The 24,736-nt window shown below is 43.2% G+C and overlaps 2 long non-coding RNA genes across 2 annotated transcripts; one reads left to right on the forward strand and one right to left on the reverse strand.

The window, feature by feature from the left end:
* Positions 1–1,411: 1,411 nt before the first annotated feature.
* 6530411M01Rik (RIKEN cDNA 6530411M01 gene) lies at positions 1,412–21,715 on the reverse strand. Its single transcript, NR_027881.1, has 3 exons — positions 20,980–21,715; positions 2,806–2,930; positions 1,412–1,769 (listed from the first exon to the last, which is right to left on the reverse strand). It is a non-coding gene; the product is annotated as an RIKEN cDNA 6530411M01 gene (long non-coding RNA).
* Positions 13,963–23,568, forward strand: Gm52287. Its single transcript, XR_003952250.1, has 2 exons — positions 13,963–18,030; positions 18,399–23,568. It is a non-coding gene; the product is annotated as a predicted gene, 52287 (long non-coding RNA).
* Positions 23,569–24,736: the final 1,168 nt, after the last annotated feature.

A 24,736-nucleotide genomic window follows, 5' to 3' on the forward strand; every position in this document is an offset into this window, starting at 1 on the left:
GAAGGTCACAGGGCAGTGTACTTAAGACATGCTTGCCGTTGGCTGAAAGGACCCTGATATAGCTGTCTCTTGTGAGACTGTGCCGGGGCCTAGCAAACACATAAGTGGATGCTCACAGTCAGCTATTGGATGGAGCACAGGGCCCCCAATGGAGGAGCTAGAGAAAGTATCCAAGGAGCTAAAGGGATCTGCAACCCTATAGGTGGAACAACATTATGAACTAACCAGTACCCCAGAGCTCTTGACTCTAGCTGCATATGTATCAAAAGATGGCCTAGTCAGCCATCACTGGAAAGAGAGGCCCATTGGATACGCAAACTTTATATGCCCCAGAACAGGGGAACGCCAGGGCCAAAAAATGGGAATGGGTGGGTAGGGAAGTGGGAGGAAGGGTATGGGGGACTTTTGGGATAGCATTCTAAATGTAATTGAGGAAAATACGTAATAATAAAAAATATTTTTAAAAAAAGACATGCTTGCATAGACTCAGGCTTGGGTGTAGCATTAGCTGTTTGCATTCTGATGTTAATTCTGCTTCCTCAACAGGGGTTGTCCCCTGTGAGCAGCCCCCATCCAGTTCTCAGTGATGCCACAGGAACCTTCTCCTCTGACCTGGCAATAAAGGCTAGAGCCTGTGATTGGGCAGTGGAGGGGAAAGGTGGTACTGGAGATTTGAGAAGTGGGATGGGAAGGTAGGTAGGAAGAAAAGAACAAGCAGGGGAAAAGAGAGGAAGGGAGGAGAAGGAAGCGGCCATGCAAGAGGAAGAATGGGGAGGAGGGAGAGAGAGAGCTGCCACGGAGCAGGAATAAAGAAAACTTGGCCCCGGGGGCTGGCCAATTGGAGCTAGGAGCAGCTCAGATGAAACATAGTAAGCAATAACTTGGGTTAATGATAGGAAGTTAGGTAGGAAAGAAGCAGGCATGGAGGGTAGGCAGCTGCCCAGCTATTGTGATGCCTAAGAAATATTTGAAAACGTAGGGGCTATGTGTGCCTTTCATTGGGGAACATAAATTGTCAAAGGCAGGTAGAGACCCTGCACAGGGATTTTGTAAATGTTTAGTACAGCTGGGATCCCAGCTTTGTTTCTCAGTCACTGGTGATAAGCACTCAGAGACACAGACCTTAACCTCTGTCTACCTTCGTGTTCTTCTTGTACAGGCTTGCCTTTTGTTCTGTGCAGATGGACTCAGAACTATTGATTTTATCTATCTATCTATCTATCTATCTATCTATCTATCTATCTATCTATTGTAGAAGTGGCACACATTCGAAGGTTAGAGGTCTCTTCTTCTACCATGTGTGTCCCAAGTTCAAACTCAGGTTGTCCATCTTGCTAGCCCCACTGTCTTGGAACTCCACAGTAAACACAGAATAAATAGATGCCCAGACATAGAAATACCATAGAGAACTAGACTTTCATCTGTTTATTTTCTCTGGGATATCCACCCCTCTGTATATTGTTGCTTCCAAGGATGAGGGAGCTCTTGAGAACTTTAGGTGCACGCTATCCGGTAGGATGCGGGCTAATAGTCTCCAGGAAGATGGGGCCAGTTTTCATCGAAACCAGAGCCTTAGGTGTCATTTGCACACTTGTCACAAGACGTGTCTTTCTGAAAATATGTTGACCAAACCTTTCCCATTGTTAATCATCATTAACTTCAAGCTGCTTTGCTGCTGGTGAGGTGGCGCTTCATTTTTAGAAGGTCCAGATGCTTGGGGAACATCTGCGTTTGCCTCAGTAGCTCGTCTGCGTGAACCAAGCCTGGATCTGTTGACAACACCAATATAAATAGCCAGCCTCAGAACATCAGAATAGCCACAGAATATCGGAATAGGCAGCATCGTGATGAAAACAGACTTTCCCCCCAGATTTTCATTTTCTTGTCACCCCATTCACGTTTAGGTCTGCGAGGTTAAATGAGCTTTGAGTTGTTTTGTTACCTTAGACTTCCCCCAGGAGATTTCCCCGGGCTATGTGAGCCCTGGTTGGGAAGTATTTCTCTGTCCCAAATGATCAGGACTCAGCCAAATTTACTGTTTCTTATCCATTTATTATTTCTAAGATGGGCCCTTCAGTTTTTCACTTAGACCAGTGGTTCTTAACTGTCCTAATGTGTGACCCTCTAATATAGTTCCTCAGGTTGTGGTGATCCCCAACCATAGAACTCTTTCTTTTTGTTTGTTTGTTTGTTTTTTTGTTTTTTGTTTTTGTTTTGTTTTCAATGGGAAAATACCTTTTTTATTTACCTCTAAAACATAAGAGACACAGTAGGATACTTTGTGTTTAAAAACAGCTTCACCCATATAGGGGTTTCTATATAGAGCATAGTGTAAATGCAATTTGTGCTCTGTGTAGCCCTGGATGCCCTGATCATAAAGGCCTATGCTTAAGGGCATCTATTTTCCTCTTATTGTAAAGAACAAAGAACAGTCATATAAGTACCTTGTATGTTTACAAAGGACACGGTAAAGAAGATACTTCAGATCTTTCAGTTGGAATTTACTAAAGAGGGGACATAACTCGGAGGGGCAGGCCATCTAAGAATGGAAATTCCTCAGTGAATGCCTCATTACTTCCCCAAGCACCATCACATGACAGGTTATCCAGAAACACTTCAGACTTTGTAAAATATATCAAACCCCACAGTAACAACTAATAATATTAATTCAAAACATATACATGCTAAAATAGTGCATTAGAAATACATTAACACATAACATTGATATACCTTTTGATGACCTAGTTTTCATAGTTAGAATCCTATAAAAGACCATTGGGTTGTAGAGTGGAGAATTACATTCACCTTATTAAAGTTATTATACACCAAGACAGGTGATATACTGTTTAGATCTCAGCGCTTCAGGAGAATTCAAGTATCCAGATCTACAAAGCAAGATTCAGTTCAGCAAACAGACACCAAGTGAGATCCTGTCTCAAAAACAAGGGCCAAAAAACAAACGAACAAACAAACAAACAAACAAAAAAAAACGAAAACCAATATTACAAATTATTTCATTAACAAATATATGTCTCAACTATTTCTGTTTCCTAGGGCCCAAAGCTAATTCAATAATTTCATTGCTACTTCATAACTGTAATTTTAAGACTGTTATGAATTGTAATGTAAATATATTTTTTTTTCTGTCTTAGGCAATTCCTGTAAAAGGGTCATTTGGCATGCCCCTCCCTCAAGGGGTCAGACCCCACAGGCTTAGAAAAACTGTTTCAAATACTTGTATGAGTTTTGAAGACCAAGGGGTTGTGAGAATATTCCCAAATTTAAAGTATATACTTCAGAGTTTCCCCCTGATCCTGTACACCAGTGCTTATGCCTGTGATGAGCTTTTGGTTTTGTTTGCTCGCTTGTCTTTAGATAGATGTATTTTATGTGCACCATACATCAGTGTGTCCTGGTGTCTGTCTGATGGTCCATAGGTGGTGATGCATGTACCTGGAAATTATTAGAATTGAAAACTGTACAAATATTCCCATAAGCCCAACATTAAATATTAATTTATATTTTTACCCAAATGTTGTTTTTCAGATGCAATAGAGTCTCTAATTATAATAATATTATTTGAGAACATAAAGGGAACCGAAAGTCTCCTCTTTTATTCATTGGGTAATTGCTGGAAAAGCATTTACAAGATACCCAGTTATCTTTCATAGACCATCATGCCTCCCTCACCTTTGATGATATTAAAATCTGCTATGGACTGGGGCTCTGTGTTTGGTTCCAGTGTTTGATGGCATTTGTTGATGCTGGTGTGGATGTTTTCTATAGAATGGATGAGCAGACATCATTGGTCAGAGTTTCTTGAGGTCAAGGTCAAACTCAGAGATTGGGAAGCCCACTAGGAGACAGGGAGGTGGGTGGGTGTTTTCTTCTGGGGATGCACATGGATTTTTGTGTGTGTGTGTATGTGCATGTTTCTATCAGATGTTAGGGGTATATTCTACATTACAACAGACATTGGCTTTTCATTACAGAGGGGATCTGTCTTCTAAACTTTGAAGATTTTTTTTTTAAAGATATGATGTGATAATAACACATGGTATTAGTATTGTGGTTTTAGGTATTAATTGTGATCTTTGTAGGAATTTAAAATTACAATGAATTTTTTCAGTTACATTTTAGTTGAGGTTATTTTTCTTTTAAATAGAACCTGAAACCAGTTCAGTTTCCCTTAATCCAGATTCACCTGTGTCACATTTAACAGCATTTTTTTTTAATCTCAGCATAAAATTAGGCCGTCTGTTACTAGTAATTGAATGTCTCATTTCTTTCTATGCTGAGACCCTCATTGTCTTTGAGGAGTTAATAGATGAATGTTAGTGGAATTTCCAGATAACAAACTTAACTTCTTTTTTCTTTTTGCTAATGATGTCAGTCCTTGCTTGGTTCCCCGTAAAATGATATTCTCCTACCAGGAGATAGAGAAATAAATGGTTCCTAGTTAAGATCACTTGTTCTTCCAGAGATCCCAGGTTTGAATCCCAGAACCCATTGGCATTTCACACTGTGGAACTGATGCCCTCTTCTGGCCTCTGAAGGCACTGCATGAATATGGTGCACATAAAATACATCTATCTAAAGACAAGCAAGCAAGCAAAACAAAACAAAAAAGCCCATACACACAGCATAAAATTAAAATCAAAGATATTTTAAGGACTAGAATTTTGCACCCAAGCCAGTTTTGAATGTACATACCTGTACAATCTTACTTTCTATGTGATAAGCTATCTAGTCAAGGTTAGATTTATTGTCTTCGACTTTAAGGTGGGAATGATACCTCTGTTTTAGGTATTTTCATGAGGAATAATTGAAATAAAGTGTGTAAAACACCCAATTGGATCTAAGGCTTGACACACAAATGTGTATGTTCTTTTATTCTGATAAAATAAGTTAGACTGTGGAGAAAATCAAATGATTCAGTTGGCAATCTAATTCATTGAAAGAGTATCAGTATTGTCATAAGGCTTGAAAGTATTATCTTTAATAGTTTTTCTTTGAAGAACATACTAGAATTATCTCTGGAATTTCCGAGCCTACTGTAGACACAACCCAGGCCTCTACCATAAGCAGGCACGTACCTACTGCTTCAGAGCTCCTGTCTTGTGCATTCTGCATGGGAGCACTGTTCCCTGTGGGTTCTCTGGGAACCCGCCATGTGACATTGAGCATCTCTGGTGGGTGCCTTTAGTATTCTCCCCAAATCCATTTGATGTGATAGTGACAATGGACAAAGGTCAGCCCAGGTGCTTGGCATTCCTGCTGCATCAACGCATTATGCTGGGTCCTTGTTCACAGTGAAAACTCACCTGTGGAAATAGGTTCCCGTGACAGTAAACTTCACAAACCGCTAGCTGGGCTGTGACATACTAGAGAAACCATGTAACAGACAAAAAACTAGTGACTGAGCACGCTGAGAGATAAGAGTCTGCACACCCAACACATAACTTATGTGCTTGAGCCAGTGACAGAATTTTCTTGTTATTAAGTGCTAATTAATTTGTCCACTGGTTTATAGACCTGCTGGATGTTCCCTCCTCATGCATATTTGATGACTTTGGCTAAGTAATTAAAGTTTCCTGAATAGCTTGTGTTTCTGCTCTGCATGTGGCTTATCTCTTTGGGGGATTCTGTCACTAAAAATGCAAACTGCACTCAGAGAAGTCCTCTGGCCCTCCAGCTGGCTTCCTCCTCCCAGCCTAGGGAGCAGGGAAGCTCGTCTGCTAAGGGTGAGCTCAAGTGAGTTCCAACTGCCTCCTGAATGTGTCCTCCATAAAACTTGCCTGGAAACCATTCCTGAGTACAAGCCTCACAGAGCCCAGGCAGCGATGTGAAATTTAAGAGTGTTCCTGTTACCTGGGTTCTCGAGATGTTAAGCAAAGGACATTCGTGCTGATTTTTATTAATCTCATGTTCTTGTATTTGAATAAGCTAATGTCCTTCAAGCGACTATGTTCTGCTCTTGGTCAGTTCCTGCTCCTGGAAACCAAACCTGAGGATTGAGCACAAGGCGGGCCTCACTGTCATCTCAGGGCAGCAGCTACTGCTTTGTGCTGACACCTCACTTTGCCTTTCTACATAGGAGCCGCTGGCTCCCATCATTCCTCTGGCCATACTGTCATTTCCTCTTTTGTCTGTGGAATTTTGTGCAAGCCAGTCAGCAAGCGGGTTAACAGCATCATGGCTAACCTGACCCTCTAGCCCTGGTCCTTATGTAACAATGTTGCCAACAACATTCTCTAGAGCACGATCCCTTGTTTCTTAAACAGGTTTCAGTGTTGGTATGTCTTATTACTCGTTGTATTTTAAACCCAACTAATTTTCTCCTGAAGGGGTCCCCCCCCCCCTTTTGTAAAACACTGACAAAGTTACCATCAATGCACTATTACCCTGTGTAATGCCAGGGACCCACTAAAATACATACAAGAATCACACACTTGGGGAAGAGCTGGCAGAATGTCATGCTATCACTGTTTCAGATTTGAAGTTGAAGTTAAGACTGTGTTTGCTTTTCACTCTTTAGAGGCTTCATCGATTAGCATGCTCCTGAAAGCCGGGTTAAGAGGTTGCTGGTGGCTGCTTTTTCATATACATCTGCTGGGAAACATTTCCTTTGAAGAGAGAGTGTTTGGAACCCTTTAAGCTGTTGCCTTTTGTTGCTTTTAGGTCACATATGTAACTTACATGATAATGACAAAGACAAATCTAACAGGACAGAGAGTGACCATAGATTTCTCCAAAAACAGTCGATGAAAGATGCTCAATATGTTAAATCATTTGGATAGAAATAAAAGCTAAAATGGCTGGCGAATCACTTCATACCCCTGAGTATGAAAAAAACAAGAAAGCAAAACAACACAAACCAAAAAAACCTCATCACTGTTAGAATGGAGAATCTGGAACACCGGATGTCCCTGACTGGATTTTAGGAAGTAAAGTCCCTATCAAAGCAACCAGAGAATTCTTTTCATTAATAAACATACTTAGTATACAACCCAGAATCCTATTCCCCACAGGAATTTACCAAAAAGAGACTTGAGAATGCATTTGTGCACAAAACAATCTGAACAGGAATGAACGCTAGCATTGCACACAAGAATTGAAACTAGAACCATTTTGGATATTTATTCACTGAGTAGGGCATACACAAAATTTACTAAATCTGTAAATGGAATATTTCTCAGCCATAAGAATGAAATATAGGCGTATGCCATGACAGGGCTAGGACTCAGAGCCTGTGTATATGGAACACGTGAGAAAATAGCAAATATTGTAAGGTTCCGTGTCTGTGGTCAGGATAAAAATGTGCTGGATACCGAATGGGGATTAGAGACCAGTGCTGGGGGAGGACTGCTGGCTGAGAGAATGCTAATGGGTGAAGACCTTAACTGTAGACAATAATGTTGCAAATAGAGTTATTAAGCTGCCACATCCTCCCCCACTGTATACTTTAATAAGTAAATTTTATGGTGTGTGAATTATACCATAATAAAACTGTTATTCTAAAAAGTGAAATTAGAATTCTATCACCAGCATGCAGAAGTGCTCACGGTCCCCTTCTCCTGGATCGAACTGTTTCTTGGATGATACACTGTATTCCCTGGTTCTTGATATCCACTGAGCACAGAAGAGGCTGTAGCTCATGGAAGAGTGTACCTATCTATCAGCAGTCGTTAGCCACCACCAAACATTGTTATGTGTGCCCGTGGCTCTGAGCACTGTAATTTCAGCCAGCTACGGCTCAGAGAGTTAAATCCCACAAAAGGAATAACCAGGCCCATGACTAAGGGCTGCTCTGCTTCACAGAACTGAGCCTATCCCTCTCCGCTGCTATTTTAGTTATGTTTAGTTGACATGACTTCCACCCACAAGCTTCAATATGAATTGAAGCTTGGCCCTTGACAGGTTCAGAATGGCCAAGGAACCATTTGTGGGAGTGAGGATCCATGTCTGTCCTTCTTGAAGATGAAGGGTAAGCGTCTCTAGTGTAGCTTGCCAGATGTTGCAGGCAGAATGGTGTTGTCCTGAGCACCTTGGAGCTCAGGAACACAACACAGCTCCCAGTTGAATTTCAGATGCAGCTTGCTCTGCAAGCAGAGTAGACTGTTCATCTGGTCTACCAGCAGAAAAATGTGTATATAATAAGGGCTGGGGAAAATAATTCAGGGTGTGCAGATGAAGCTTGTCTTGCAATCATGAAGACCTGAGACCAGATTCCCTGCATCCAGATGAAAAGCCAGGCTTTGTGGTATGTGTTTATTATAATCCTAGCCCTGGGAACAGGAAGGTGAGTGGCTCCCTGGGGCTCACTGGCCAGCCAGCCTGTAAAAGACCATGTCGAAAGCAAAATGGTAAAAGGCTTCTAAGAACAACACTGATTTCTGTTCCGTCTCCACGTGCAGATGCCTGCATGCACCCTCATGCAACCCCCCCCCCCATGTGAGCATGCACACATGCGTGCGTGTGTATGTAAAACCAGACCCATAATCATAACAAGGTCGTAAACAGAGAAAGGACAATTTGAGAATTCAAAGTCTCTTAGAATTTCGTTTAGAAACTACATTTCAGAAGCCAGTCCCTTGCCAGCCAGGCTTGGACCATTTTGTTTAATCATGAAGACCAGATGTCCTTTCAGCACTGGAAGACCTTTGGCTAGATGCCAAGGGGGACTGTAGCATTTGAAGGAATATTCATGGGTCCTGGGGGGTGTGTGCAGCATGAGGGTTAGATCTGGAAATGACATTCCTATACACAGTTATGCACACCTTTATGTAATAGCTACTGTGTGCTTGGAATGTGGAATATAATATCAGCGGCACCTGGCGCCTGTTTCCTGGGAGCTTAGAACAGGGAACATAGGCTCAACCCCGTTCTGGCATAAGATGACCTGTGATGAATCCCACAACCAGGCAGCATGAGAGGAGCCAGGCAAATTAAAGCTATAAACAATTAGCCCTTACTAGGTATGTAGCGAGAGACAACTTGCACTAAGGGATAATACTGAATGTGCGGTTTGGAAATGAGCAGATGGGGAGGGATGTTGGCATTAGAGCATAGCTGCGGCAGAGACAGGCAGGAAACAGTGCTTGAGATGGTCTGGGGGAACATGCCAGAGGTATCACCAAGCCACCTAAAGCTCTGTTTTATACTGAGACCCTCTAACTTTCTTCATCTATCTGTATTTTTTTAGTGCAAAACTAAAATGGCACACAAGCAGAGAGGAGAGAGCATTGTGTCCCAGACACGATCTGCTTACTCCTGAGTTATCTACATAGAAAGACATAAACCCACATGCTAACATTTTCTCTATCCCAGAGACGTTTTGGAATCTAAGGCAAATATCAACCAATTTTACTCAAAAGCATTTTGAGGTGAGCCTCTTCAAGGTACAAATTCTGGAAACACACAATGATTGCATTATCTCATCAAAATCAGTGCAAATAATGGGAATCTCAGCAGCAGTGTCTGAGTAGTACTTGTCACTGTGTCGTACTTGACAATGGCATCCACAGACCTGAGTCCTTCTGATTTCCCTTTGGAATTTTCTGTCAGTGTGGAAAGGGTGTTGTAGTAGTCAGGAGTGCATGGGTGAACTCAATCCCTTGCCAGTTGTGTATACCAGACTTAGCCACTGTGGTTTGAAGGGATCTTCCATGAGAGGGCCACGTTGAAGCATGGTCCCTATGACTTTTGGGAAGTGATTCTCATGGATGGTTCTTTTGCCAGTGGGCTATGCCTTTGTTCTTCCAATTGTCTTTCTCTTTCTGTTTGTTTGTCATTTCGGTACAAGCCTGGCTCATCTGGGAAGAGGGAACTTCATTTGAGAAAATACTTCCATCAACTTTGCCTGTAGGCAAGTTTGTAGGACTTTCTCTTTGGTATTGTTTTGTTTTGTTGATTAATGACAGGTGTGAGAAGGCTCATATTCCTGTGGGTGGTGCCAATGCTGGTCAGCTAGTCTTGGGTTGTATATGAAAGCAGGCTGAGCAATCCATGGGGAGCAAACCAGTAAGCATTGTTCTTCCTTAGCTATGGCTTCTGTCCTGCCTTCAGGCCCTGGACTTGAGTTCCTGTCCTGGCTTCCTTGGATGACAGACTAGGAGCTATGAGATTAGAAAAACTCTTTTCTCCTCAAGTTGCTTTTGGTCACGGTGTTTATCCCAGCAATAGACGTGAGGATAATTTCTTTGTTCTTTGTTGTCCATGAGCTGAAAGGTTTATTCTGCCAGGTCTCCCACCATGATGGACAGGCTACTTCATCACAGACTGGAAACTTCCAAACCATGAGCCAAGGCGGTCCTTTCCTCTTCACAAGTTAACTACTTAGTGGATTGTTTCAGTCATAGAAGGTAAATTGACACAATCCCTCTGTTCCATTGAAGGCCTAAGGTTTCTGTTCCCAGCCTGTAAAATTGAAAATAGCACTTGCCTAAAGGGATTCTGATGGGTCCATTCTGCATACCTAAGGACACACTTTGTCCATGACAGAATGTGATAACCATTGGCTTCCCATGTTTTACCCCCAACTTGCATTACTGTTTGCAAATGTCTTAGGCAAGTGACATTAATACTGAGCTGATTCATCCTGGGATATGGTCAGATTACAGCTGTGAGCATTGCTTCGGAACCGAGAGATTTCCCAGAGTAACTTCTGAAAGAAGAGTTGCTTTTGAGGCTGTGGCTGATAGGTGATGCTTTTATACCCAGAGTTATGCATGTAGACTCCATAACCAGAAAAGGCATGCAGATGGCTCCTTATTTCTCCTTACAAGAATATGTTGTGAAGGAATTCGTCCATTGATACTTGTTCCTCATGTGCAAATACCGTCTGAGTACTTGAATTACTTTGGAAGTCGGTCCATGTGTACACATTCCAGAACTGACCTCCATTCTATCGAATGAAAATCACCCAAATTGTTCCCAAGAGATTTTTTCTTTTGTATCCTCTTATCCCCATTTCTTTGTGAGGAATCCAAGTGGCTCTGTGTGAGAAGAACTCTCACCCCCAACTTCCCTTCCCATAAGCACAGTATTTATCACTGATGTTATCATTATCATCACAGTATTTATCATTAGTACTGATGTTAGCTTTCAGAGAGCTGAAGACACTCTCCTCTTTGACCATTGTGGCTTGTGAAAACTCAACAGCTATTCAGCCACGATTGTGCTTTCTCTATGCATTTTGTATTTGCATTAAAAGGAGTTGTCCTGTTTTGCTTTCTGTTGCTGTAATAAAATATGGACCAAAAGCAGCTTGGGAGGAAAGGATTTCCTTCGCTTATATTGGGGGAAGATGGGGTAGGATCTCAACACAGAGCCTTGATGCAGGGGCATTGTTTACTGGCTTGTGACCCAAGGCTTATGCTCAGCTTGCTTTCTGCTACAGCCCAAGATCACCTGCCTGGGGATGCTGCCCACAGTAGTCTACATTAATTAGCAATCAAGAAAATGCTTCACACGCTAATCTCAGGGCACTAACTCCTCAACTGAGACACCTTCTTCCTAGATGACTCTAATTGGTGTCAAGATGACAGTAAAATCCAGCCAGTATAGGTATTTAAAGAACTGGAGATGCTCTCTGCCCTCTGATACTCAAATTTGAGCATCAGTAATATTACAATTTTGATGTTTTAGTTGCAAAGAAAGTGCTTAACTCCTTAATTGTTAAAATACTAAAATAAATAAGTGGTCTTCCTTATCACCTTGCCAGGATACTAGGGAACTTAACTAACCTTTAGTTTAGACAAAGATAAAGAATGCGCAGCCACTACCAGATCCTGACCAATGCAGGTGCAGATGCTCAAAGCCAACCACTGGACTGAGCACAGGGACCGCAATGGAGGAGATAGGGGAAGGACTGAAGGAGCTGAAGGGGCTTTATCTGGCATCAATGGGAGGAGAGGCCCTTGGTCCAGTGAAGGCTTGATGCCCCAGTGTAGAGGAATGCTATAAGGCAGTGAGGCAGGAGTGGGTGGGTGGGTGGGTGGGTGAGCACCTTCATAGAATCAGGGTAAGGGGGGATGGGCATAGAATCAGGGTAAGGGGGGATGGGATAAGGGTTTGTAGAGGGGAAACTGGGAAAGGGCATAATATTTGAAATGTAAACAAATAAAATATCCAATTAAAAAAAGAATATTAAAAACAGAATGCTTTGTTTGTGAGCTTTGAAACCTGGGGCTGAGAACATAGCAGAACAGACCAGGACATGCCCGGGCTATCTCCCACCCCTCTGACCTAAGTTAAATGTTAACAGGCTGCTGATGTTTAAATGGACCAATCATGTGAAACCACGCCAATTCCTCCCTGCTGATGTTTAAATGGACCAATCATGTGAAACCGCGCCAATTCCTCCCCCAGCCCCACTCCTTTTCTATAAAAACCCCTAGCTTCCAAGCCTCGTGGTCGAATCCACTGTCTCCTGTGAGAGATACGTTTCGACCTGGAGCTCTGCCATTAAAATACCTCATGTTGTTACATCAAAAAATAAAACCAGAATGCTTGACCAATCAACCAATATTTCTTGGTATGTTTGTTTTATAAATTTTATTACAACAAACCAAATGTGAGGATTTTTTTTTCTTGATAGGAACATCTCAGACAATAAATAAAGGATGAATAAATAATAGCCAAATAGTAGCATCTCATGAGTGTTGACGGAGCTGGACCCTTGGCCCTGCAGATTCCTTGGGCCCCGAGAGCTCCCTTGTTTCGGGTCATCCTGGGATACAAAGAGAGAGGCTGTCTGTACCCTTAGACTTTAAAGAAGACACTGGATGCTTATCAGCAAGTGTTCTGATGCATCCTGTTGATAAAAGTATCTGGTGGGTTGGGGGTGTAGCTCAGTGTGCAATGGGCTTGTCTAAGATGCACTATGTTTTGGGCTCAGTCTCCAACATTGCATACACAGTATGTGGTGGCACTTGCCTGTGATCTCAGCTTTTGGGAGGTGTAGGCCCGAGTATCACAAGTTAATGGTCATCCCCAGATGTGGAATGAGTGTAAAGCTATCCTGGGATGCATAAGACCATTCCTCAAAATACAGAGGGAAGTCCCCCAAATCGACATAAACCCCACCCCAAAGATCCAGCCTTATTATCGTATAATGATATTCTATCTCAGATCTTGAATCTTTTAAAAAATATTTAAAATTGTTTGAATATATGAATATGTTTGTGTCAGTGTTTGGGAATGTGGATGCGTGAGTGCAGGTGCCTTGAGCTCTGGGAGAGCTGAAGTTATGGGCAGCTGTGTTTCACCCAACACGTATGCTGGCAAAACAATTTGGGTGCTCTTCAGGAGCAGTAGGTGTTCTTGACCTCTGAGCTATGACTTGAGGCCCACATTATCAGTGGTTATTTATAACTATAGTTATCCATGAAATCCTGGAAAAGACAAGAAACATTCTGTCCAAGATTTGGAGCGTCTCCCCCCCCTCCCCCGCCACCCCCCCTCCCCCCTTGTTGGAGCTGTAGGCAAACCGCTGGGCAGTGGCTCATACCTTCACATGGAGATCAAAGAGTCAAAGCCAAGAGAGAGCCGGAGGTAGGATGGCTTTGCGTGGAATGTGATGCTGAAAAGCTGTCTCTTCTAAGCCTTATTAAGCAAAGGGTGGGATCATGGGAAATGATTTCTTCTGGTTCTACAGCCCATGCTACCTGGCACGTCACGAAGACGATGAAGGAAAATAAATAGCCATTTGTCCATATCTATATTTTGAAGTCTGCTATTGCTCCCGTCTCAGGACTATCCAAACATAGAGCTGCTAGCAGGGATACATTGTGGGTGGAAATCCCTACTAGAGAAGAAACCGGGTACCAGGCAAACCGTGGTAACTTCAGCAAACTCTCTGGTGACACTCACTCCATCCTGTGGTTCCATCTCATAGTGATTTTGCCAGTAGTAATCTGCACTGTTCTGTTGAAGCATTTATTAATATTTCAATTGTTCATCAATAAATGTCATTTTCATTAATTAAAACTAAAGGATTTGTCAGATGCATTTTGAACAGCTGGTTCCACTGGGTTGATAAGGGGCTCTCGTGTGCTCCTCAGTCAGTCAGAAAGCGATGCAGAGGCAGAGGCTCTGCAAGGCAGATCACAGGGTTGAGGATTTCCTCTCAGTCCCAGCAAATTCTCACCCTGAAGACAGAGCAGCCCACGCAGCGAGGTAAACAGCCCAGGGTCCGCAGAGAACACCCGCGAATCTCCTCAGCCCCCAGGGAAGGCAGCTGACATCTGGCTCCTCCTCCTCTTTTGCTGTCATTTTGTAACTGGAAATTGATTTTTTTTTTCAGGAGGTAGTTGAAGTGACTGGGCATTACCTTTTGGATCCCAGTGATCTCCTTCTTTTCATCCCTTTAGATAATCTCCACCAACATTGTGTGTCCTTGCAGAGGATGTTCAAAGCCAGAGATAGTCCCGATAATCAAGGCAATTTGTCGCTGGATTATCATATGCTTAGCAGAGTATAGTGATTCGGAAAGGCTTCACTTTGATTGTGAGGAGACAGCTTGATGGCTTTATTTCGTTTATTCCTCTGAGAATCCTAGCACTCAGGCTGCTAACGGAATTGGGAAGCTCCACGCCCACTTTAACAGCCCAAGCATCACCTAGCCTACTGGAAACACTGGAAAATAAACCATCTTCAGTGGCTATTATTAAGTGTTTGTCACAGGAGAACACAGATTATGAGACAGAAAATTGTGTCTTCTAGATTTCCATGTATGGGTGATGCAGTTTTAGCCTAAGGAATTTTTGAAAAAGGCTGTCCAGTTGAATACATGGGTTGGCAAATACTGTTTGGCACCTGAGAGAAAAGTACAGTCTATGTTTATAATTTCGTTTTGTTTTATGTGTATGGCTGTTTTGCCTGCCTGCTTGTATATCTTTGCACACACAGAGGCCAGAAAGGGAGGCTGAGTTACTTGGAATCACACTTACAGATTGTTGTGAGCCGCCACACGGGTGCTGGGAACTGACCCCGGCCTTGTATCAGAGCATCCAGTGAATGTCCTTAACTTCAGAGCATCTCCCTTGCCCCTAACCATGTTTGCTTTCCTGATGTCATTCCTTTCACCATGCAACTTCTAAGCAGCACTTACTACAGTTTCCCCTTATTTATTCTTCACCTTGTCTAAACTCTGAAAATATGGATCACCCCCCTCTTGACATAAGTGAGCTAATGACAGGTCTTCTGTTCCTTGTGACATTGGATCTGATGGGGGCTCATAGGTGACAGAAATCCAACATGGTTACACTTGTTCATGGTGTGTATGTCTGCTTTTGTCTTAAAAAAAAAAAGAGAGACAATCTCAGTTCTACTCAAAGGATGATTCTGTTATGGGTTACTGATTATAATGGCTATTCCCAGTTGTCAACTTGACTCTATCTGGAATGAACTACAATCCAGAATTGGAGGGCACACCTGCGATTTAGATCTTGAGGCATAGTGGCCCTGAAAAGCTTAGGCCCAGGCATGACTTTAATCCCAGGAGACTGAGGCAAAGAGATCTCTGAGTGCAAGGTCAGCCTGTAACAAAGCAAGTCCCAGATCCAGGCATGGTGGTACACACCTGTAATTTGGGCCACACCTTCTGCTAGAGACCCACATAAGGACATTGGCAGAAGGAAGACTCACTTTTCTTGACTGCTTGCATTTACTTGCCAGCACATCCGTTGGAACCTATTTCTGCAGAAGACCAGCTGAAACAACGAGCCTCCTGAGACCGAGTTAACTACTAGATTCTTGGGTCTCCCATTCACAGCTGCCCATTGTTGGTTTAGTTGGACTACAGACTGTAAGTCATCACAGCAGATTCCCTTAGTATTTAGAGACTATCCACAAGTTCTGTGAGTTTGCCTTTTGCTTTTAATACCTTGGCTCTCTGCCTCTAAAGCTTGTGGTATTGTACTTTGAGTGTCGTGTTTCTTCTTGTTGTGTTTATCTGGCAGCTTATTTCCTGTATACTTTTACTTGACCATCTCACCAGATGAGCAATTGTCAGTTCCGTCTTATCTTCCAACACCTTTATTTCATTCGGGTCCTGTGTGGCCTCTGGAGAGGAATGAAGTCTATCTGGTGCCTTGTGGGTGTGGTGTCCTATTCCTCCCGTGTTGCAGAATTTCCTCTTAATGTCGTTTTTGTAGTTTCAACGTGAAGCTGCCAGGAGTGTTTCTTGTGCTCATTCTGTTTGAAGTCTATGAGCTTCTTGGGGTGGTCACATTGTGTCATCAGTGACTTCAATGAGAAATGTCCCCCAACTAGGCATAAGTGCTTGAACAATTGGTCCCTAGTTGGCGGCACTCTTTGGAGAGGTTCAGGAAGCAGGGTCTTACTGACCGGACCTTCACTGGGGGCAAGTTTGCGAGTTCACAGTCCTACCCCTCTGCTTTATGTTCACTGTTGACAGTGCGGTTCCTCAGCTGTCTGCTGCTGGGCGGCAGGCTTCCTGTCTGTGATGGACTCTATCTCTCTAGAATGCTAAGTCAAACTAGACTCTTCTCTAGCTGTTCTTGGTCATGGTGTTTTATCACATTGACAGAAATGCCACCAATCCAGTCCACTTTGCCAAACCTACAGTGGCTACCGCTTCATGTTCTCTCTGTCTTTCTTTTCTGTTGTATGTGGCATGCTTACGTAATTAGCCCACAGTGGTTGGATAATCTGGACCATATTCTTTTATTCTTTCTGCCTTTGGCATCTCAGCTTTAGGGGTTTTCCTTGTTGTATCTTCAACCAAAGATATTTTCACATCTCATTCATACCTAATACTTCCTCTTGGTTCCTTCTAAGGGTTTTTTTTTTCTTCTCACAAACTTTAAACTTGTGTGTGTGCGTGCGTGCGTGCGTGTGCGTGTGTGTGTGTGTGTGTGTGTGTGTGTGTGTGTGTGTGTGTGCATGCGTGTGCCAAGTAGAATGTTTCGACTTTTTGGCTTTCACTGTGAAGATTATTTTCCTGGTTAGTTTGTGTCAACTTGACACAAGCTGGGGTCATCGGGGAGGAGGGAACCTCAACTAAAGACTTGCCCCATGAGATTGACCTGAGGGGCGTATTCTCTATTAACGCTTGCTATGGAAGGGCCAGCCCACTGTAAGTAATGCCACCCCAGGAAGCAGGTTCTGGGTGATATGATAAACCAGCCTGAGCAAGCCACAGAGAGCAAGTGAGTAAGCAGAACTTCAAGGTCTCTGCTTCAGTTGAGCCTCTAGCTTCCTGCCTTGAGTTACTGTCTTGACTTAACTCAGTGATGGACTGTGAGATGGGTGTGTAAGATGAAGGGAACTTTTCTTCTCTTAAGTTGGTTTTGGTCAGTGTTTTGCCATGGAAATCAGACTAGAATGGTGCTGTTTACCTGTCTGGGATGAGGGTGAATTCACTGTTTGTTGTAGCTATGGAATTAGAAGTAACTCATCGTCTCTTACTGTCTTCAGGCGTCTCTAGAGATTCATGTCATCAGAGTCAGCAGCTGTGTAGCTGCTGTTTCCTGACAGTATGCTGGGACTCCGAGTGAAGACAGGGCTAGAAAGAAAAAGAATGTTGTATGCTGAGATTGTATCTCTGTCCTTTTGTCAATTGCATATGTTTCTGTGTTGTATCATTGCATGTATTACTTTGTTACCCACATACACAGTGAGATGATTCTTCGGGTAGCAGGTTAGCAGACTCCTCCATCTCAGCTTATCCATTGTCTCCGCAGCCTTTGGTGGGCATCTCTTCTCCCAGACTGCCCTGTTCCATGAAGCCCCCAGAGCATTAAGCGACTTGAGCCACACCCTGAGGAGGACAGAGAGATCTTGGATTCTTTTTGAAGAGCTGGTGTTTTTCACTGAGAAGCACTAATTTCTCCTCAGAGAAATGAGGTCCTAGGGGCAAACTCAGTACAGCGTTGGCCCCTAAAACTGGAGGTCTACCTCTTGGTGTCTTCCATGGTTAGTCTCCATTGGAAAACACTCTCACAGCAGGCCTGGAAGGGGCTTCAGCTGTAGACACCTGGCCCAGGCCTCTCTTCAGTTGAGGTAAGCGCAAATTCTCCAGCTTCAAGCATGGCATCTGTCTTTCCAGGCTGTGGTTTGGGTCATATCCCCAGTTCTCTTATGGAACTAAGAAGAGTCAAGTACTATGTAAGTACTGCTGTGGTGTAACACTGGTCCTGGGAAGAAGTGACCAGATGTCAACTCACTCCACTAATTGATGACAGCCCAAGTAATGACACCACCAATGTCCATTTTTGCAACTGATGAGTTATTAGGGTTACTTACAGGAATATGGGTGTGGGGGGGATTATACAAGGTCTTGTATGACCCAATGACAGACAGCTCTATCAGAAATCCCATCCAAGCATGGTGATGACTCAGCAAAGCTTAAACCCTCCATCTCTTAACAGGATATGATGAGCTGCCACACAGGCCCGAACCTCATTGGCAGTCTTTACTGCTTATGAAACCTGGGAGGGAAAGGGGGCCTTGTGACTCTGCAAAGCTTCAGAGACTTCCTGAGTGCTAAGCAGCCTCCGCTTAGAGCATTCCTAGTCGGAACGAGCTTCTCTCCTGGATGGAATGTTTCATCCCGGAGGTCACTGAGACTCAACAGACTCAGACAATTGTCTTCTCGCCATCCCTCTGTTGTGGATGCTGTCATGTGATTAGAACATGCCTCCTAGCTCACTGTGTAGCTAGGAGTCTCATGGTCTTTACAACCTGCTTGCAACTTGAGATGACCATCATGAAAGGTAGATCTGGAAATATTACTGTCCTATTTTGAGTGGCAGGCCTAAAATCATGAATCATATATGTATACACACACACACACACACACACACACACGTATATATATCTTTTATAAGCAAGGGTATATTTACATGTTAAGATTCACAGATACTTCATATATGTATGTATTAATTCTATTTTATATAGGTATTACTTATATATTTATTTTGTATATCAACATTTTTAGGAGGAAAGTGAATTATAAGAGATGTAGATCAATATAAGTTTTATATATGTTAAGCTGAACATAAAGTCTGTAGTCTCGCTCCTTTTCTTTTCTTTTCTTCTTCTCTTTTTTTATTGACTAAGTTATTTATTCACTTTATATCCTGATCACCGCTTTCCTCCCTCCTTTCCTCTTAGTCCCTTTCTCTCCCCTCCTCTCCCCCACCATCCCTTCTCCCTTTCTCTCCAGAAAATGGGAGGCCTTCCATGGACATCAAACAGCCTCAGTCTATCAAGAGGGTTTGCAGTAAGTCTAGGCGCACCCTCTTCCATTGAGGCAGCCCAGTCAGAGGAAAGGCATCCAAAGACAGGCAATGTATTCAGAGATAGACCCTGCTCCTGCATTAGGAGTTCCAACATGAAGACCCAGCTACACAATAGTTACATACATGTAGGGAGCCTAAGTCCACCCCATACATACTCTCTGGTTGGCAGTTTAGTCTCCACGAGCCCCAGTGGGCCCAGGTGAGTTCACTCTGTAGGTTTTCTTGTTCAACCTGACATTTCTATTAGTGATTCTCAGAGGTGGCCTAATTTGATGGCTGAACACAGTTTGGATCCAAACACATCCTGGAGCAAAGTTGTAACTAAAAGTGCAAGCTGAACAGCCTGAGCCTCCATCCCTCCTTTTCCTGGCAGTGACAAGGTCTGTGATGTGTGCCAGGCACCATGGAATGAGTAAGACACCGGCAGAGCTTGGTGTTAACACTGTCTGCTATGACCTACCACTTTTATGTTTGTTTCTTTATTGTTCTTTGAGTTCTATCATATTTGACTTCACTTTCAAAACATTAGTGAACCCAGCAGAGCACACACTTCCCAGAGCCTCTGAGTTTTGCTCTGTTTTCTAGGATTTCTTGATCCACAGTCATCACAGCGGGGCTCCATTCCTGTTTCTTCCCATCATGGAGAACAGGGAGAGCTTATTTTTCTCTATAAATTATTTTTTTTTCTAAATCAAATCTACAAAGATTAAAAGATGTAATGAACATTAATAGCGGTTCAGCGCGTCAGTGTTTTATAGTCTGGGGACGGTCAAATTATTTGTTTATCTTTTGCTGCTGTGTTGTTTGGTTTTCAAACATGGTCTCAAATCTTAAAACAGACTAACCTGAAAGTTACTGGTCATCCAGGCTGACCTTTAACTGTGAGGCATTCACTTCTCTTAACTGGGTGAGTCCTGGAATTACCACGAGGCTTGTATCACCATGCTTACTCCATTCATTTTGTGAAAGCATTTTGATTATACATATACAACACACTCACACATACAGAACACACACATCTATATACATATATACACACATGTAAGTATGTGTATATATATTCATATACACATACACATATTAACCATTATGGTATTAATACAGGTGCTATCATTTCTACTGCTGAGAACGGAGCCCAGAAAAATATGAATATAGACCAATATTAAAATATAGATAAACTTATTATCCTTATATCTAAATATTATCTACACATACACATTCACACATGCACACTACTCCATAAGAAATGGCAGCCATTTAAAGGTAATATGTGAGATGCTTTATGAAAAAATATAGACACAGCCCATGCATCAACATTCCTCATACATGTATATGTACATAATCAAGGAGTTTACGTGAAAAATGCAAAATACAGAAAATACTGCTCTGGGTGGGTTTCATCTAGAATCCTTTTGCGTTCACACATTTCTCTAATTTCACATCGTATGATTCTGATAACAAAACAAAGGATAGACTCATTTCAGAAGCACCATTTTAGAAAAAGGTCATCTGCTCTGATAATTCTGTTCAGAAATGAACGGGGTCGGGGGTTTGGGGGTGTGGCCCACATGACACATTTCTAGGGCTCTTTTGTGCTTGATTTTGTCCCTCTGAGACAGCACAGTGGGCAGAGGAGCCCAAAGGGAACAGGCACAGCACACTCAGAGTTCCCCTCCCCCACTTTGCTCTCTGAAACTCTGCAGCCAACCTTATTGAATTCCTCGTAGCGATCCTGCCCAGTGCCCCGCTGTGGCCCAGCTGCTTTCCGGCACCCTCTCTGATAACAGAGAGAGGGCGCCCCACACCTGCTTCTGAGACTGGCTCCTTAGGGATGTTACTGTTGCCTCCTGGATCCTGTGCATGCTTGAGAAGGATCCCCGGAACGAGACATTATTATTTTCTCTTTTCTTCGCGGAAAAGAGGCTAAAAATAGGCACAGAAGCACCTTACAGCCTCCAGGCTAGTGGCTGGAAAGTCACCGTTCAGAGGTTAACGCGCCAGCATTAAGACAAAGTAAAGTAGCGAGCGCTCGCGATGTCACGGACTTGCAGAGTAAATAGGGGAGACAGGCTGCTCTGACGTGCTGAATTTATGAACTTTACTGTTCTGCTCCACCCAGAGCGCTCCCCTGCACTCATGGGATGCTGTTGCTGCATTTGCAAGCCACTGTCTCTTTCACCTCTGAGGCGCTGCATTTGCAAGCCACTGTCTTTCACCTCTGAGGCCTGGGAACCACAGCTCCCCTGGGGTCGCTCCTTGCATGGCTTCCGGAGCCTCCAGGGATCTTCAGGTCTCTCCAGGAACAATGCTGTGAGCCCGAAACTGCATTGTCTCAGCCGGATGTTTTGAGGAGGATCCAGGGCACGTTTGCCAGCTTCTAAACAGCATAGCACAACAGCCCCGCTTCTGTGAGTCTCTGCTTTGTGAATCTGCTTTCTGGACTTGTCCTTGCTCAGCACCCAAATTAGCTTAACAAGCTACGGAAATCTCAGCTCGACCTGGAGGCAGCAGTGGCAAGACAGAAACAGAGCTCCGAATCAATTGGCCAGAGGCGTGGGGGGTGGGGGAAGACAAAAGAAACATTGTGTCAAATTTATTTTCTGTACTCTTGGGATTGCAAGGAGAGCCTGAAAATGCTCACAGCGAGAGTGACTAGGGCCGGCTTGGATTTTTAGCTAAAATAAACCATATTCATGTCAAACTGCAAAGGGCACATTGGTTTACCGCGCGAGGGCAAAGAAGACAAACGGCGAAGTAGCGGCATCAAATAATGATCTGAAATTTACCACGGGTTCGCTCGGTACATCCTTCCCTAACTCGTGTATATTTCATTTAAATGTATCCATCAGTTTAAATAGGGCACTAGGTCCGTCCCGCCCTCCACCTGTGCTCTCAATGTTTCTCTGCGTGTCTGCCAGTTTGTGGGATGCCTGCAGCTAAGATGAATCAGAATACAAAGAGAGGGCTGACAGGTTCGTGTATGCCCAAGGTGAGCTGTGACCTAAAATGAGACTAGTTCTAAGGAAAGATGGATCACATGTGTCATGCATGCTGGACCAGCAGATGGCAGCAGAGCTCTGGGCTCCCACCACAGTGAAACTCCGTTCCCTCATCAGAGTGGTCCTATGTGCCCTCTGTGTCACTGACCCCAGAACAACATCTTTGATTTATAATCATACATGACTAGCATCTATCCCTTTTACTACAAATCTATGACATTAATTCAGAGGTCACCATTCTCTGAATGGGACATCCTGCTTACATAAAAAAGAAAAATAAAGTTTAAAGGCGTGGGGGAAATCACAGAACAAAATAGGGGGTATGTGTGTTTCCCCCGTCTTTGAGCTTCTTAGTCTATATTACCCCACAACCAAAACACAATATGTTGGTTGAAAGTGTTTTTTTTGCAACTAGTTCCTAGCATGAGGAAGCATAAGCCTTTAATTTCATCATCTGGGAAACAGAGACAGGAAGATGTCTGTGAGCTCAAGGCCAGCCTGGTTTGCATAATGAGTTCTGGGTCAGCCAGGTACAAAATGAGACCCTGTCTAACAACAAACAAACAAACAAACAACTCTTGCTTGGTTGACCATTCACAATCTCCCCATATTTAATAAAAATTTACCCCCAGAACTATTTTGAAATACCCTCTAACATAATATGATTAGAGATAGTGCCCAGAGCCAAATTTCACTTTGTCCTTAAAACCGCAGTCAGAGATTCTCCAGGTCTTCCCAGCTGTATTTTAATGGTTTAATGATTTTTCAAAGTAGAGGAGTTTGGGAAATTATAGGATTTAACAAATTGATGGCAGTTGGCCTTGTACAGGTTTAATTAAATTAGGGTTTAATTGACGAGATGGAAAGGGGTGGTGGGATTTTTCTCATCAGCATTCCGGGAGCATCAATGAAGATCTGCCTTGCCAGAAAGAGTGTCATAACCTCCCGAGACACTAGATGGTGCTGCAGAGTCACTATGGAATTTCTATTACCGGTTTTTAAGACTCTTTGATCCTACGTTATTATTTTTTTTCCTGCTTTCTGAAGAGCTTGCATCAGAAAACACACCAAAAAAGAGCAGATATTTTTAAAAACGCAGTATTGTCAATGGAATCGTGGAAATTGACGCCCGAGAAAGACGAGATAGGCATGCTTCTGCGTGTTTAAATTTAGATTCCATATTTAGATTAATCTTCAACCAAGTATAACAGTCTAAAGAGTCCTGGAAATACTTAATGGCCTTTTGCTGTGGCATTAATGAATTGCATGAAATTGAAATAAGATTTGCTTGGACGCTACCATCCGGTGGAAGAAGGCGCAGTTTGTCCTAAATAGATGTTGAACGCATTTCACCAGTGTGGTCTGCTGTGGAATATGCTGGGTGTGTGTGCCTCGTCATCCCCCTTTAATGGACAAACAGATCCTAGTGCAAAGCAAGGGGTTTAAAGCCAGATGCACAGCTCTGCGCCAATGCACACATGGACCAGGTTTCCTCTGTCATTCACTCCCTTGACTTGACATATAGACTATTTTAAAAGTGTGCCTATGCCTGGCTGTAACCGAGTAGTTGAGACAGCCCTCCCTACGCCTGTATTAAGCAATGAAGTGGGAGGCAATAGATGAGGAATGTGATTGAGACTGGCTGACTTTTTATAGGAAATTTCCTGTGTCTATTTACAGAGACATTATCAGTGAGAAAGAGGTTCTTCCCAATAAATTACAAGCTGTGGGCCCTGAGGAAAGGGGCTTCCTGTTTTAACACTATTCAGTGCACCCTGAGTGACAGCCATCTAGACTGACTTAGGCAAGGCACAGTGAGCATGGGTGGTATCTAACAAGGGCTGCTTAAACTCTTCTTCCAGCCTCCTGATTTCATTGCTCTCAGCTCACCTCCCCATCAGCCTCCAAGTCTCCCTTTCCATTCAGGGAGCATCACGGGCTTGCTTTCTTTCCAAGGTTCATATACATTTGCACACAATATACATAGCACCACTGTCTGCAGCTCCCGCTGGGGAAACATTGCATCACGCAGTCTGACTCTAACCCACACACAATTCCTCGTCAAAAGACGTGGTTTCCAGATTACCAATGAAAACATCAAGATTCCAAGAGTGTAAGCAACCTGTCCATGGTATCGAAGACACAAATAACAAGATAAATAAAATCCTCACCCCATCTGATTCTTAATCTTGTGCTGCTAACAGCTGTCAGAGGCCTCATTATAGCGCTTGAAAATCAACTCTACCAAAGAGCATGATAGCAAAAGTTTAGCAAGCCAAAACACCTTGCCTGGATCCAGCTTCCCCCTTCTGTCTATTATGCTTGCTCTGTGTGGCTGATCTACAAGTGCTTTTTGGGGTGGGGTAGGGTGGGGTGGGGGGAGCTTCAAGCCTAGAGAAGAAACCTTTTAGTATGACTTAGAATGTCAGTGATATGTTTGCGTACCAAGAAAGCCCTGAACACGTG

The sequence above is a fragment of the Mus musculus genome, chromosome 17 (assembly GCF_000001635.26).
Source record: "Mus musculus strain C57BL/6J chromosome 17, GRCm38.p6 C57BL/6J".
Taxonomy (NCBI): Eukaryota; Metazoa; Chordata; class Mammalia; order Rodentia; family Muridae; genus Mus; species Mus musculus.